This window comes from Vespula pensylvanica, chromosome 8 (assembly GCF_014466175.1).
Source record: "Vespula pensylvanica isolate Volc-1 chromosome 8, ASM1446617v1, whole genome shotgun sequence".
Classification (NCBI taxonomy): Eukaryota; Metazoa; Arthropoda; class Insecta; order Hymenoptera; family Vespidae; genus Vespula; species Vespula pensylvanica.
In genome coordinates, this window is record NC_057692.1 from 6,786,339 (window position 1) to 6,800,603 (window position 14,265).

Consider the following 14,265-nt stretch of genomic DNA (forward strand, 5'->3'; position numbering starts at 1 on the left):
TAGTTATATAATCTATTTTCAGATATATAATTACTAATCAGAGTTACATAAGCTCGTCTATGAAGAAGACACGTGTAGATACATTACGTGTAGATATTAATTGATGTTCTAAAGTCTTTACTCGACAGAGCATACATGTTAATGGAGTTCTACTTACGACACTATTTTTAATGGCCATATAGTCGTGGGTAGAACTCCATTAACCCTTTGCAATCCAGGACAACTAACTTTGCAGCGTTCTTTGTGATCTTACGAATAAAATAAATTCAAATGCTATCAGAGTCTATCTCATACATTATATCGTGATTATAAAATCACTTCCGAAAATTCTTGGATATTTAATTTAATGGATATTTAATTATAACATTCGTATAATTGAAATATATATTCAAATTGTTAACAGTATTGTGAACAATTTTTTTAAATTGTTTACGTTAATTATTTATTTTCTTTGAAAACGTAAAAAGTCATATACTTTTCATGCTTACGTCATATCAAATAATTTTCCAAGTTGACTGTTATGGTTCATACTTATGTCATAAGCAGGTGCCGTTGGTGGATTTAAAGAAGTCTTAGCCATAAGTACGTATAACCATGAAATAACGTGTAGCACGCGTGGGCTTTCTATCCTTTGACGTTTTGAAGCTCTTGTAAAGCGAACCTTCGACCGTCGTAAACAGACTGGTAACGGTGAGAATATACAGTGTGGGTGCTTTGATCTAGAGATCATTGTCGTGAGAATAACGTAGCAATGATAATACAGGTGATAAAACATACCTTGTATTGGGAAAAATCGTTCATTCATTTATCTATTTATATATCGTTATTCGAAACATTACTAATGTGATTAAAATTTCTCGAAACATATATATAATACATATTTTTCTTTATTTTCTCATCTTTCTTCTTATAAGATTAGGATATTAAATGTATGACATATAATTTGATTAGATCAAAATTTAATTGGTTTACTTACACAAGTTGAATTATATAACGTGATTGTTTTGAAATTAGAAAATGAGATAAATTAAATAGAAATGTATACTAAATAGAATGAAAGGAAATTTTCAGAGCAATAAATAAAAACAAAAGAAAAAAAATAAAAAGTTTTCAACAAGTAATTTCGGAACTAATTGCGATTCATCTTCCTCTTTCTATTTAAACATTATACTGGAAAATAAGTTGACGCCTACGATAAGATAAAAAAGTATGAAATTTTTGTTCTTAACATGCAATGCCTTGATAATGGTAGGTCGAGAAATCCCCTCTTATTCAACGCTTATAAACGGTCATTTAAAAATCTTACTTTGAAGTTTTTATCAAAGGAACCTATTCTCTCGTGTCGTTATATTACCGACAAAGAGAATTTTTGTTTCATACTCGGTTTTGAATTTAATGAAAAAGAATTCACTCGACAGTTTACGATTGAACCGGGATTTTAAATACGTGAATTTTTTAAAGAACTTTTCAATCGTCGAAAAGATTTTAATTCCCAGGAGAAAGTAAGAGATTTTAACACATACATGCTTTCGGAAAATTATTTTTAAATAAAAATTATTAACTTGTTGTGCTTATTAGTTTAGAACATTTTTCTTTAGACATTTTATTAATAAATATATATATATATAATGTTTATTATTAAATATCAATAAGGAGCTCTTTCCCAAAAATAAAGTGAACAAAAATAAAACATTTTTAATATTAATCTTATTAAGAAACAAAGTCTCATTTTGTTTTATCGTTAAAAAAAATTACTCGCTTAGCTATGCATTATTATTTTATTAAAATTTTTTCTATTGTAATACGTTACAATAGATTTTCTATTTAATTTTTTCAACGTACTGACTACGAATATTGATCATGAAGCGAACGAATAATTTCGATATTTTAACTTTGTTATTATGTTCCTCGCTTATTGTACTAATTTGTTTTACAATCATATTGTGTAGGAACGTATTATATAAATGTTGGACTCAAAAAGAAATGTTTTACATATTGCAATTATTACGAATTAAAATTGAAAATTACTGATGCGGATTTTTTTCTGAATAATCTTGTTTATTCCGAACAAAATTTCATTATATTATATTCGACAAAAATAAAATCTTATAACTCGTATTAAATTTATTCTGTTCCTTTTTTTTTCTCTTTTTTACAGAATTGATGATTGAATTTTTCAGTGGATTTTATGTGATTCGTTCACTTATATAATTGAATTCACTATATATAATTGAATTTATAAATTATATCGTAGGAACATTTAGAAATTGTATTCTGTTACTTTCTTGTATTTCACCGATAACAACTTTCGAAGACCATTACGATTGGCAGTACCATTTGCCAAAAACTCTTTCCAAATCTCTTAGCCTTTATTTTCACCCTTCGTAGTTATTTTTTTTCTTCTTCTTTTTTTATTAGGGATTGAAGTAGAGAGCATAGAGTCTCTGAAGAGAGGGAAGAAAATCGTATAGAGGGGTTAACGCAATAAATTGTCTTCAAGACGAAAACTGTGATGGTAGTAGTACGTTGCCATTGGCCAAATAACTTTTCTAACTAGGAATGAAAACTTTTAATTCAAATTCGAAAAATTTATACTCACGTCTCGACGAAATTTATCTTTCGAATTATCAAAGTCACATACATGAAATCCGTGATAATCACACATATGCTGACTCTCACGTATCTTGATAATAATTAAAATGCGGTGAATGTTTCTTATAATTAACAAATATCCTCCGAATTGCATACGAATGATTTTCCTTCGATTTTATATTTCATCAAAATATAATATAATACTGTTTAAAATTTCAACCTATACACATGTATACAGACAGAATTAATTTTAAACTTTTATGTTGTAGTACTAATTACAAAGGAATAGCTGTTAATATGCAGAGATTCCTGCCGAGTTATTTACGAACATATTACAAGTCAAAGTTTTATCGGTTATTATTATAATGATCATTGTCTTTATACGAAAACTTTTTCAAATAATTGCAATGCGTTTTAATTCGATAAGTTTTCGCAAATTACTCAGTACGAATTTCTGAATGAATTCTTAAAATTTTCAAAGTTTTCAGACGATCTTGCTTGATAATTAAGATAGATAAAACTTGAATATTATTTTCGACTAATTATATTTCAAGACAATCCTCCAAGGAAAATATTCAAGTACTCAAATCTCAAAAAATGTATATCTTAGTAATAATGATTCTCATTATCGATTGAGAATCCATTTAAAAACCGAACTTTCCTGCTAATATTCCTTCAGAAAAATTAACGAATTTTGATATTAAGAAAAAAATAGATATAGTCTTTGTCGAAAGAAATCGAGTGTAACATTTTCGATTAATTTCGTAGATAGGTTCACAAAAATTAATGGGGTGAACTTCAATCGGCTCGCTTTATTTTTCTTTTTTTTTAATTAATATTCATCAAACAATTTTACAGTAGAGAAAATCTTGATCGTACAGTTTTTTGCTCGCGTGAATTCGCACGTTTGACCTTGACATAGAGAATAACGAAAAAAAAAGAGATGAAGTCAAACAAATCGAAACGCGGAACGTATATATATATATGTACATTCATACATTTACACATACATACATATAAGCATATAACAAGAGTTGAGTTAAAGTCTACCTACGTACGTATGTACGTATACATCTAACGGGTGACCTACTTTTCCGACGTATCGCGTCGCACTTTTACACTGCTTTATTCGCACGAGGGCTCTTCGTCACGTAGGCTTAATGAAACGGTACGGGGCCGGACCACTACCGAACTTTCAATCTATTCGACGAGTCGGATATCTCGCGAACCTCTCGTACTTTCCAATTCCAACTCAAAATTCCTTCTATAGAAATATCACCCTCTCGCGAAACATTACGTAACAACGATAAACGAGTTTCTCAAATAAAATCATAACTACGATGTATTTTATTCGACATGTATTTTCTAATCTTGATAATGAGAGAACAAGATTTTCTTTTTTTTTCTTTTTCGTTCAATTTTGTAGTGTATGAAGACTACAAAAATTATTAAAATTAATGCAATGATGTAATTACGTGTTGTTATCTTGATGTGAATTCCGGATACGTGAAAGATCATATAAGATTGCACTAGATAATGTTTGATTTCAAATCTAATGGAGTCAACTTTTTTATTTTTATTTTCTTTTTTAAGTGTAGATGTCTATATATGTAGAATGGTGTATTATTAAATATCAATAGTTTGATGAAACAATTTTAAAGATCTTACGAAATATTTGGAAGGAATGGAGATCTTAGGTACGATGAAAAACGAGAAGTTCGATTGATGGTTCCAATTTTCTCAATTCTAATCCAATCGTGTCGAGCATCAAGTGAATAGGAAAATTGCGAAAATTCCTTCTGGCGACGTACGTCTATTTCTTACGCGTTAGGAGAACGATCAAGACGCAATGGTGCCGAGTATCGTTTCGTCTGGATTGCGTCATTTTTTTTAAATCTTCCTTCCGTATCGATTATCTTTTGAAATGAAGTGTTAAAAACGAAATTAAATGTAGCGGAAGAGAGAAGTAAAAAAAAGAAGAAACAGAAGAAAACTGAACATGGGATGAAGAGGGACTAAATGTCGAGAAACTTCCTTCTTCTTGCATTTCCGGCGAAGAAAATTTTCGATCCTTTTAGCTCCTTTGGATTATCCTGTCACGCGCAAAATATCGTCGATGTGTTAGCTTCGCCATCTTTTCTTGTTGTAGCTTAGTAAATTTCTCACTTTCATACAGTTTCTGCGCAAGCGAGGCATGAAATAGGAAGAAACGTAAAGATTCTTTTACGCCAGATTACAAATGAGTAGGTACTTATCATCATCGTACGTCTACTTATTTTACTATTTTTCATCTAATACTTTTTTCATTAAAACGAAAACAAAAATGCCGTAATTTTTTTCTTTTTTTTTTTCTAAAGACACTCATCTCTTTTTGGCGAATATAGAACGTAACTTGTAAAATGTTTGTCCTTCTTTTTTCTTTCTTTTTTTATTAATATCACAATCATACCTATATATTTTTCTAACAAGTCCTAACAGTCCAGTAGCAATACGAGTACGTGTAATCATTGTTTATTTGAGTTTTTTGGCCTTTCGAAAATCCAAGTTCTTTCATTATCCATCCAATAAAATCGAACGGCTTCGGAATCGTTTTTATTAGGGACTCTTATTGCTGGATTTTCTCGGTCGAGTCGGCAAAGTTTCTCGTCTACAAATGCGCACTAGAGAACACATACGCATATATTCATGTGAGTGAACTCATGTGAGCGAACGTGTTTGCGTTTTCGAGAGACCATTCATTTTCTCAAGCTACTTCCTATCGCCTTCTCTTCCTCCCTTTCTCTACCCTTCCCTTTCAAAAGATTTCAGACTAGAAGGGTCTTTCGATACTAAGCTAGTGAATAAGGTAGGACGATCTCTCTCCCTCCTCGTCTTCTTAAAAGTTTTTCTCACCGTGTTAGGTCAATAAACTCAAGAACGTGCCAACCTTTTTCAATTCTTCCAACTTTATAGATTAGAAAAGTATGAACGTGTGATGGTTTAAGTCCCATAACAATTCTTTTGTTTCATAAGGAAACTCGAATATAGTGATCGCTAATTGCTTCCACAATGGTTTATTTTTCCAAACGAAATGCTTCTTCATAAATTGTTAGTACTTTATTAATTTTTAGTACTAACTTTGTTTTTATAAGTTTTTAGAATCTCTTATCTATGATATTGAAAAGACTTCTGTTTTTTAAATGGATGTAAAAACGAGACGATAATTACTCCGATCAATTTGCGATACTTTTGAGTTCCGATCGTAATAATTTTACTTTCTAGAATTTGTAGTAGTTTAATTTGTATCTTGAAATTGTTGCTTCGCTTAATCTTGTTTCATTTTTATTTACGTAGATATACACACACACACACACACACACACACACATATCTGGAAACGTTGGTCGATTGAGATAAAAGAGTAATATTTTGAAAAGGAAAAGGGCAAACGCGAGACATGACGTTACCCATATATATTTTGTATTTCGAACACAAGAATGGAAACGGAAAGAGAGAGAGGAATGAAAAGAGAGGAAGTAAGAAGAACTCTTATCATTTCTGGAATGTCACCAGTATCGTAACATGATGATTGGTTTGATGCGTTGGAAAGCAGTACGTTGAGAGCTGAGTGACCTTTATAATCGATTGCAACTTATCGAAACTTTATGAAGTTCTCTTTGTCTCTCTCTATTTTTTATCTTTGTCCTAGAACCTTTTATTCTTCAGAGAAAAGAATAAAAAAATAAGACGAGAAACATTTAAGATATAGAACCACTCTTAATTGTATCTTCTTGTTTTAATAATCTAATTCAAATAATTTCTCTCTTTTGCATCGCGTTCTTTATCGTTAGTGGAACCATGATATTAAGGAATTCCGATCTCTTGATTGTACGAAAGGAATTATTATTCCATCGACCGACATATTTTAGGCTAAAATCACTATACTTTATTTCAAAGAAACGTTTAAAAACGTTTAAAATTAGAGTGACGTTTAATCTGGAGTGAAAGTTCGTCAAGAAAAATAATTTGGACTAATTTAATTTAAAATGATAAGAAATATCGGGTAATCATTTCATTAAAAGATAATTGTATTTATCCAAAAATAACGAAAACAATTTCTCGTTGTTTGATCGCTATCAACTTATAATTAAAGAGATCTTTGTCTATGTATAATTGTATTTTATTGTTCTCTAGTTACATCTATCTTTCTCGTGGATGATGGTTTCAATAGATCTATCGAATTAAAATCAAGCACGCTTTCCTCCGGAAAAGTTTCTTTTCTCTCTGTTTCACATACTAACGCTATTGAACTTGTCAATGTGCGATGTGACACGAATAATAATTTGACCTATTGATCATCGTTTCAACTACTATCGTCGAACGAAAACTTTACAGTCTACAACGTATTCACTCGTTGCTTCTTATGTCGTCGAATTTGTACGAAGATGAATTAAATATTTGATGCTTTATTTTTTCTGTTCTTTTCTTTTTGCTAAATGTTGTAAGAAAAGATAATCAGTTTTTTTTTTCTTATTTTTATCTCACTTCACTGATTTCTTCATCGTCGTAAAAGATAATATTCATTGTTTTCTTTTAGCATCGTTATGATAACAAACTACTCGAGAATACTCTACTTTAAATCAAAGCTTTTCACCAAAAATGAATCCCTGAACGGCAATCCTTTTTCTCACCGTATGTTTTCGATAGAACCTACGAGAAATTTTCTAAGATCTTGAAAGTGGAAGAAAACAAGGATTGAAGGAGTATCGTCTGTCGGGAGACATTTTATTGTACTACTTTTCTTCGATACAAGAAAAGTGTAAAAGATAGGAAGATAAAGAGAGAGAAAGAAAGATAGAAAGACAGAGTGAGAGACAAGCATGAAGTTGAGAAAGTGGTGGTAGTGTTAGAAAAGGAGAAGAGGGCTTAAATTCCAACTCGAGGATCGAAAGTTTGACCGCCTTTTAACTCTCTCTGGAAAAGAATCCCTTAACGATGAGTTCGTGAGATAGAGACAAAGAAGAAAATAAAGAGAAGAACAAAAGAAAAAAAAAGGAAAGAAAAATTCTTTCATTTATATTTATATTTTTATTAGAAAATTTATTTATATAACGTTCTCTTATATATCTTTATAATATATCATCCAAAAAAGAGAATATAATTTAACGAGATATGTAAATAGCACGAATTCAAGTTATTTCTTGAAATTATTCTTACGAAAAATTCAGAAGAACAGATGATTATTAATTAGCAGACCTGTGAAAAGCCAATGAAACGAATCCATTTTAAATCGTGAAGAGTCTAATTGATCATAATTGGAATTAGCTGTTCACAGAAAGTGCGAACGATAGGAAACAACAGGAAAAGATTGCAACATGCCTTCTATTTCTGTCTGACCTTAATTAACGTAATACATATATTCATGTCAACATTCTACTACCACTGCCACTTTACTACCAGTCGATACTTTGGGCTAATGAGTACGTGGTTTTCAGCATTGATACAAAGTGCCATCTCCTCTGATACAATCCACCTTTCTTCTCTCCTCTCTCTCTCCCTCCCTCTCTCTCTCTCTCTCTCTCTCTCTCTCTCTCTCTCTCTCTCTCTCATCTGTGTACCTTGGATAAAGATTATATCGCATTATTGTGTCTTTTCATCATTTTTTTAAGTATATACTTGTTTATCCTTTATCGAGAGCTTATTGCCGAATAAACAAATATGAATGTATTGATTTGTAATTTAAGAGGAAACTATGTCAGCGAATTAGGTTGATATTTCTCGAGAAAATTGCGAAATTTTAATAAAAGAAAAACAAGATAGATAAGAAAGATGAAAGGCGCATAAACAGAATATGGAGGATTATTGATCGAGTCTGTGAGAACGAGAGAGAAAGAGAAAAAGAAAGAGACTGAGAGAGAGAGAGAGAGAGAGAGAGAGAGAGAGAGAGAGAGAGAGCTTGCTTGGCGATCTTTCGTTTATCTCTTGATCTCCTCTTTCTTCGATCGCTAAGCCGAAGTCCTCAGGCGCTTATCGGTGGCATTTAGACGAAGGGTCGACGAAGGGTCGACTGATGCCTCTCGTTTTCTCTTTTCTTCTCGCGAACAATTAGCCACGCATGCTTTTTTGTTCTTTTTATCTCAAAGAAAATATAACCGATAGCGTGACTTCGACAAAAAAATTAATTGATAGAGGTAAATGACAAGAAAAAAGATTTTTACACAGAACAAATTATCGTAACAAAATTTGATAATTGAATTTAATACGATGCTATCCGCTATTGCAAACAACAATTATTTGGTAAACGTTAATTTTTCGATCATTTCTTTGTTTAAATTAGAAATTTTTCACTTTTTACGAATGAACATATTTTAAAAATAATGTCAAAATCATTTACTGTAAGAAATTGTTATCTTTGTAATATTTTAAGAAAGTTCTTCAGATATAACGGGTTGGTTAGAAATAAAAGTCGTTAACTGCTTTTCGTTCTACGGTAGAATTCGTCGCTTTGCAAGCATGAACAAGATGGAATGGATGTGAGATGTGGGTGAATTGGAGCGGCATCGTTAGTTACAATCGGTAACAAAGCGATTGTTCATAAACGCGATGGCGAGCAGTAGTTGGGCGCTCGGTGGAGCTTTCGTGATCACAACGAGAAAAATTAAGGTCGATTAACACAATTTTTAAATGAGTACTGTTCGCATTGAGAAAACGTTTTTAAGAACGAAATCAAAAATAAAAATTCATTTAAAATATGTCTTTTCAGAATAACTATGTATATGTCTTTGCAATTAACTCTTTGACAATTATCAAATTAAAATTACAATTTGATGCTTCTTCTTAAAGTTAACATATTTTCATAGAGTTCTTGAAAAATTAAAAAGAAACTGTACATAAGAAAGTTGGTGGTAAGTTAATTAACGAGTTTTTCTTAGAGAAATTTCATAGCTTTACGACATTTTAACTCGTCTTAATTAATGAACGTTTTGTCACTTAGCTTCTCTAATTGCTTCTTGACGTCGAAATGCATTCTCCTGATAGTATGTTCCAATTATTTTTCTTTCTTCTTTTTTATCTCTTTTTCTTTTTTCTTTTTTCTTTTTGCGAGAAATAAATTATTATTATATATTTAATTATCCAATCTTAATTATTCATCATTCCTTGAATTTAATAGAGGGAAAGAATGAATAAAAAAAATGGGTGAATGACAGATGAAATGAATTATATTTAGTGAGCAAAGACGAAATGAAAATATATCAAACGTTCTACGCCAATCGCATGTATAATATTCTGGATTAGTTATTATTTGGATTAGATTAGATGTCAATCGATGTTGTAACTGTTTTTATTACTGATTTTTCATAATTGATATTATTATGCGTTTCACCTTTCACGTTAGTCTATGATATTTTGTATCGTAAATTTTCGATGACCTTTAAGAAAATAAATAATTTAAGTAAGTCCACCTATTAATTTCATTGCAATCAGGATAACAAGTTTAGTTAATATAATTTACGAAGAATTTCATGTCAACTTTTACGAGTCCGTAAATTTGAGGCGTGAGATACAAATCGATAATGTGCAATTTTAATGAGTTTTAACGGTTTAAAAATATATTAAAAAAGAGTTGGTGTCATAATTCTCGATAATAATTATCATCCTTTCGTTATCGCAACAAAATGTGTTTTCTATCTTGCGATTATGGACAGATGAATAAGGATTAATTTTTGATCGATCGAAACAGAGATACTCACGAGATTATTAAATTAACAAATCATTCATAAAATGATACCCTTAAAAAAAGTTTCCTAATCTGACATAATCAAAATAAACGTACTATTCGATTAATCGTAAACTCACAAATTAATCCTTTATTTATTTCTTGAAGAATTAATTCTTTTACTTACGAATTAATCATGAATTTTTGACACAACAGTTGGAATATATACGAGGAATAGAAAAACAATTCGATCGATTTTCATAGACGCTTTTAAAAGGCGTAGTGTCGTCTGCAAACTTCGAAGACAATACACTCGCATATCCTTTGATTCATTTAGCATAAATAGGAGATACTGTATGACTGTGTGACATACGATCGATTCCTTTCACTCATCTTCCTTTCACTCTTTCTCACTCATTTACTTTCTTTCTCTTTCATTCTCTCTTTCTCCTTTTCCTCTCTTTTTCTCCCTCTCCCTCTCCCTCTCTCTCTCTCTCTCTCTCTCTCTCTCTCTCTCTCTCTCTCTCTCTCTCTCTTCCGATATACCTTGGAACCTTTTAATGGAGCTAAAAGCGAGCGGTGAATGTCAAGCGTATGTACACTCGCATAGCGAATCATTCTTCTTCCGTAAGAGGATTGTCCAGACAGGCCGTAGGATTTGTCCGATAAAGAGCGAAAAAGCAGATAAAGGGTTCTGAAATTGGAACAATCTCTATCTTTTTTCTTTTTCTCTCTTTCTTTCTCTCTCTCTTTCCCTCTCTCTCTCTTTCTGTATCTTTCTTTCTCTATCTTTCTTTTTCTCTTTCTCTTCTCTCTCTCTCTCTTTATTTCTCTCTCTCTCTCTCTCTCTCTCTCTCTCTCTCTCTCTCTCTCTCTCTATTCTTCTCTGTCATTTTTTTCTCCTTTTTGTCTTTCGATCTCGTACTTGACCCTAAAATCATCCCCGTCCGACCAACCAATCGTTCGAACCGTTTCATCGACTTTATTCGACGCTCGGTATTCAATGCAAGAAGCGTTTAATGAAAGTAGATTGTACCCTTTAAGGAACAATACACCCATTCTTTCCTTTTCCATCTTAGTCGTCTACAATTAATCGTGGTTCATCTTTTGGTGTTGAATTCAAATACGATAAAAAATAACAGGACGCATAATATACATATCTTTCTTTTATTCATTTTACTCATTGTGTGTTATATGTTTTGCATAAATAATATAGATTTGTAATATAGGTCTAGAATTATTACAAGGTAATAGATAAAATTGTAGATACAATAAAAATTGACAACAATAAGATGAAGAAGTATTTACGAATTATTATGTTAATAGATATACATATATTTAAAATCACATACGCATCTAATCAGTTTCTTTTTGTTTTTTTAATCATAATATAAAGAATAAGCTCGATATTTCTTCATTGTAATCAAATACGTTTAAATTTTTTAAATATTCATCCTAAAACAAATGAATTCAGTGACCCACAATAAGGTGTCATGTCGAGGACACGACTTATTACCTCTTGAACGGTGCATGTCCCGTGCAGCTGCACTCAACGTGATAAATTAGTACGTCGTACTCATCACCTTAACGTACGGTTTGATTTCTAACGAGCGAAACTTCGATACGAAACGTCGGTACTATTAATATCTAGCTATGTATATTAGCTATCGTCGAATATGCGTACCTATATATATATGATATAATATTTCTACCTGTTTATACATTGAAAACTATCATTTTCATCGATCATTATCAAGAATCGTAATTTATCGTAAGTTTTGCTACAAATTTTCAAAAGAAAATGAATTATAAATTTGAAGATGAAATTTATCTCATTCCATCTAAGAAAATTCATTCTAGTTTTCTATAGGTTATAAAGAATTACAAATGTTGATTTTATGTTACGAAAGATAGAATAAATTTCATAGATACATCGGTTAAACTTCTCGCTTTACGCTATATACCGAATTATACACTTTTATCATCGCCCTATGTATTATTTCCTTCATAATTCCGAAAAATATTTCTTCGCGTATCGTTTGTTCATTTAATTGGCATGAAAATAACATAGTTGCAAGGTGTTTGTTATAATTAACACAAAATTATAGGTAACGGTAAGTGGCCTTAACGATTTTCGTCCTGCCGAAACGAACAAGCTAACAATTTACGCGATACACGATCTAACATTTTGTTATAATATTCTGTCTCCAATCTCAGTTTTCTAACGACTTTTAGACGTTAAGGTTACGCCTTGCAAGATACAGGCTTCCTACACCCTTAATAAGCTCTAGCCAACCCTTTATGAGGAATCTAACCTCGGATAGGTTGGTTAGGTATGCGTCTTTCGTCTGACAATTAGTAATTTACCGTCTACACGTTATATGTATCTCGAGAATTAAATTCTCTTTCTAAACGTAATTTGTGCGCTTCCGATTTTCTCGATAAAAAATTCAATTCTATCTACTTTCTACTTTTCTAGTTTCTTTTTTCTCTCTTTTTGTTCCCTTTTACTTTTTTCTTTTTTAATTGTCAAGTATGCACATTCGTACGATAAAAAGAAAGAATGGGTTACGCGGTAACATTTTCTTGACGAATTGCTTCCATATTTTTTTCAGGAACACGAAATTCTTTTAAACTTTATTTCATTTTCGTTGTACTGGCATTCTCTATTTTTCTCTTCTTTCTTTTCTTTATTCAACATAATGAGAACATCAAGATATTTAAATGTTGCATGCTTTTAATATTTCCAGTAAAACACTCTCTTCGATTAAAGAGACGCGTTACAATAAGCACACAGAGAGGATCGGACAAGTCTGGATCGAACGGGAAATTGACTCTCGATTAATTAAATTTTTCGATGAACGTGATTTTATGCTGATGAAAACGTACATACGTATTTTTCTTTCTTTCTTTTTTTCTCTTAATGTATAGATCCATCAGTCGTAAATCCTTTAATAACGACTTGAAATACTTAATAATTAATTTTAAACCGATGTAATTTCAAGAAAAGTACAGCGCTTTTAATCTTCGTCGGATCATATCTTAATGATGATAATAAAATACTATTGTTCGTGGTTCACAGTTAACACAATATGTCTACGTAGGGTTAATGTTTCTTACCAACTTAAGAGATAAAGAAAACGTAGAAGCTATTTATTTCGTCCAAAGTTTCTTTCGAAATCTTTCCCTTACTTTCGAGTCCCTTCGCCTTTGCCCTTGGTAGAAACGTAACAATATAAGTGACCGAAGAAACAACTCGTGTGGCTAGCTCTTGTGAAATATAGAGGTATCGTGGGTCCTATTCTACCTCGAATTACTTGTTCGAGAATTTAAATTTTCCCCTGGACGATGATACCTTGAAAACTCTAGAAAAAGGAAATTCACGTTTCGTCGCATTTGTCAAAGTTTCTCGAATAAATTTTACTTATACTATTCATATTTCATATTATACTTACGTAACGAATGATCCTTTGTATAATAAATTTTCTTTCTTACTTATAGATATCATTCATCTCAGATATAATAATTATTCATTATTAATGAATTAGTTAAGAAAGAAAGAAAAGCAATCTCATTTTTTAAATCTTACTATTACCTTCTATAACGTTGCAGCGACGAAACAGAGTAACCGGAAAATCGTCTGGTAGATGAATTTCCGTCGAAAAAATACCATCGAATTGATCCTATCTTTCATGACAATGGCTCGTTTCGTCTGTTTCATAGCTCCTCTTAGGTCGATGCTACGAGCTAGCGGCAAACACTCTTTAACGAAACGGGAGTTCATCCATAGTGCTAGCAAGCGAATTTAGTTGTCTTTTCTCGACTAGAACGACGACGAAGACGACGCTGAGAGACGTTCTCGATTGCTACTGGATGACGTCTTTCAGTTTCCTTTCTCTCTTTGAAAACTTCGTCCAGTACTTTTCTACCACTATATCAGCTTTTATTTTCCTCTAGAATGGGAAGGAGTTCTCTTTT

At 31.5% G+C, this 14,265-nt stretch overlaps 1 protein-coding gene across 5 annotated transcripts in view; it reads left to right on the forward strand.

Annotated features, from left to right (window-relative positions):
• LOC122631385 overlaps positions 1 to 14,265 on the forward strand; it is a 92,356-nt gene that overhangs the window by 34,869 nt on the left and 43,222 nt on the right. The window lies entirely within an intron of this gene.